This window comes from Gobius niger (assembly GCF_951799975.1).
Source record: "Gobius niger genome assembly, chromosome: 11".
Lineage (NCBI taxonomy): Eukaryota > Metazoa > Chordata > Actinopteri > Gobiiformes > Gobiidae > Gobius > Gobius niger.
Genome location: NC_136862.1, coordinates 25,491,194 through 25,494,831, shown reverse-complemented (window position 1 = coordinate 25,494,831; position 3,638 = coordinate 25,491,194).

Sequence of the window (3,638 nt, the reverse complement as noted above, 5' to 3'; positions counted from 1 at the left end):
TTTTCACACATGGATCGGCCGCCACAGAGTCCAGATCTTAACCCTGCTGAGAATCTTTTGGAATCTTTGTGCTGGAGAAGGTTTTGCGCTGTGGTCACACTCTCCCATCATCAATACAAGATCTGGGAGAAAAATCAATGCAACACTGGATGACTTTTGACTTGTGCGCTGTAACCAAAGCTAAAGATGCTACAACAAAGTATTCCAGCATGTACACACAGGGGTTGGCAAGTTTGCTTGGCAGAGGGCTGATTTTCTTCATGGTCAAGAGACAAACCCTCCAATTACATAGGGCAAAGTAAAGCATCACTTTCTACAAAAATGTCACCGTTCTTCCATACTTTGATATGTTCTTACCTGAGCTTAGGAATATGTTGGGAGAGGTCAATTGCCAACAACATCTTTGGCCTTTTTGCGTGACTGAGGGCACACAGTTCTTCCATACTGCGATATGTTCTTACCTGAGCTTAGACGAGTTGATACGTACCTATCTGGTCTTTGTGCGTGCCTGTGGAAGAACGTGGTAGCTTCCAACTTCACCCCCATTTGGAGCTATAGGAATACATTGGGAGAGGCCAAATGCTAACAACATCTAAGGCCAGACAGGTACGCATCAACTCGTCTAAGCTCAGGCAAGAACATATCTCAGTATGTAATAATGGTGGCCTGTTCCTTTAACAGGCATTTGATCTCTGATAAATAAATCATCTTGAGGGCCAGAGGTTCTGTGATGGAGGGTCGGTTTTATGCCTACCCCTGCCTTAGTCTATTGTATTTACTTAACCTTTTAACTCCCACCTGAACGGATCCCATTTTCTCCAGTTTGGCTTTACCCTAATCAAAAAGCTTCTTGGGAAAAAAGCACCAAAATAGCCAGAAAAAATGAGAAGAAAACAAGGATGTAAACACAACAAACGTGACAAAAATTCAACAAAAAGTGACAAAAACTCAACCAAAAAGTGACAAAAATTCAACAAAAATTCAGCAAAAATGTGACAAAAATTCAACAAAAATGTGACAAAAATTCAACAAAAAAGTGACAAAAAACTCAACCAAAAAGTGACAAAAAAATCAACAAAAATTTCACAAAAACTCAACAAAAATGTCACAAAAATGAAAAAAAGAAAAAAAAAACATACAAAAGGTGACACAACACAGCAACAACGCGAGGAAAAAGACCAGTTTTGTGGGTCTTAGCTTTCAAATGAGGTGTTACACAGGCCTATATAATAGCCAAAGAGGACGGAATGCATTTGGTTTAGGCGGGTGGTAAGAGGTTAAACAAAATGTGTCTAGTGAGCGAACTCTTTCACATGTACTTAAATGTAGTTGTAGAAAATTCCAGCAGAGGGTGCACTTCCTCTTCTTCTTCTTCTTGTGAGCAGCAGCAGTCCAAAAACGAAACTTTGGAAACCAGTTGCTATTGGAAAACGTGTATTTAACGTTTATAAAATACGATAATAATCTCTGTGTGTCTATTCTCGCCGGACTTTTAAATCACCATTCTCGTGCCTTCAAATTCCAGGAAAACTTGGGAAATCTACACAACTTCTACAACTCATTGGATTTCCTACCACAGACTCAAAGTCAACTGATGTCCTCTCAGTTTCCAGCAAATAAATATCAAGAAAGAAAAATATCGCCGTGTCCTCGGTCAGCACGGCGGTGGTCGGCGCTCGTTAAAAGTGTTGCCACATTGCTCCTGACTTGTTTTAATTGGCCCTATAGGGTGCGCTGACCCCGGCCAGGCGGGTTTAGCTCGTCTGTAATTAGTCTGTGCCATATAGAAAGGCGGGATAATGAGAGAGCTGCGTTCCGAGGTTAATCCTTCAGAGGTGCCACCGACTTCTGCCAAAACAACAGCTGTCTCCCGCCTGGATTTATGGTTCAAAAACACGGAAATGCACAGATTTGTAATTAACGGATCTTCTTCTCGACTCACTGTACATATGTTTGTTTTAGTTTTTTTTTTCCTTTCGGTCATGGTGCAGGATGAAGATGATGGCCTCAGGCTCTACTTCCCAATAGAAACAGTTAGAATCACATTTGTTTAAGTAAAAACCCACAGTTACGTCCTCGCAGTGCATTTCTCTCCGCCTCTTCGCTTAATCAGGATTGACCTATTTACATGCTCCGCTCGTCTGTGGCGGCACATATGGAAGAAAAACTCTTCCTGTGTTGCATTTGTGGACTATAAATGTTTAACTTCAAAGGGCATGTGATTAATATGCATGACCGAGAACACCAAAGCGCTCCGGCATTACAGACGAATGGAGAAGCGTTCATTTATAAGGGGCAAGCTGTGTGGTCATAACAATATGGAACAGGCCCGCGCTCGGCTTTGACAAGCAGCCACTTGGACTTGGTCACCGGAGTCCATTCCAAAAGCACAGGCGAAATATTGGCTGTGTGATGAATAGCCTTTTGTATAATTTCCAGACTGTCAAAGGAGGATAAAGGCCAAGCATTATCTAGAAGAAGTCCAATTAAGGGGAGACACTGCAGGCAAAACTCCTTTTACCTGCTCAATGTTCAGAATTTGGACCGGGTTGCTCCCTTGACGTATGAACTATTGATTTGACTAATTTCCTTGAGAAAGTGTTGAATCATTGCAATGAGTCAGCGTTTCTTCTAAGAATTATATGGAAAAAATTGAAGCTTCACAGGACATTTTCTCAAAATGCATTTGTTCACCTAAAGTAATAAAAGTTCACACTTGAAAACATCTTGTCTGCAAGATAAGACAAGATTTTATTGATCTCACACATTGAGAAATGTACTATTAATTTTTTTCACTAGCAGTAAGCTACTTTTGAGGAAGTCTCTTGGTATCGGTTGGTGTTGGCTGTCGATAGATACTGAAAACCCCAGTATCGGTTTTGGGAGCAAAAAAAGATGGATCTTGATTAAAAAATGTTTAAAAAAAAATTACCTTGTACCTTCTATCTTAGGGTTAGAGTTATCAAAATCTCAAAGCTTGTTGACTGGGGACCTTACCGTATGCCAGTGTGCTACCTCATTTGAAAGTTATAGTTTTTAAAACTGCTGTATGTGTAAGATAAACCTAATCATAACCCTAACCCGAGCGCCCTTATCAGGGTTTTTTCATATTTATTGAGCTTTGAACTCCTAAACAAAGAGAAACTGATTGAGGAAAATTCTATTGACAAAACGGTTAGAATAAATTAGTAATAATGAGCTGTCATTTTAAAATAAAAACCCAACAGAACTGTAGCCTAATAAATAATAATAACGGCTTTCATTTGTCTTGCACTTTACAAGCCAGTGCCACAAGTTTCTGCTACATTGTAGTCATTATTCATTCACTCCACATATTATGGTGGTGGTAAGTTACAAATGTAGCCACAACTGCCCTGGGGCAGACTGATCATCTACCACTTGGCTATAATGTGTCGTTTATATCCTGATCTCTTAATATCTCTGTGCCCTCTGCTGGACATGTGTGGAACTCTTTCCTTTTTATATAGTTAAGCTGCCCCCTAGTGGCTGGATTGAGTTCTCTGGGTATTCCTTTAAAAAATCATAACTATGCACAGGAATGGGCTAGAGACTTACTTTTGTGTGTGTGTTTGACACGTGTGCTTTAGATTGACGTACAATTAGATGACTAATTCATA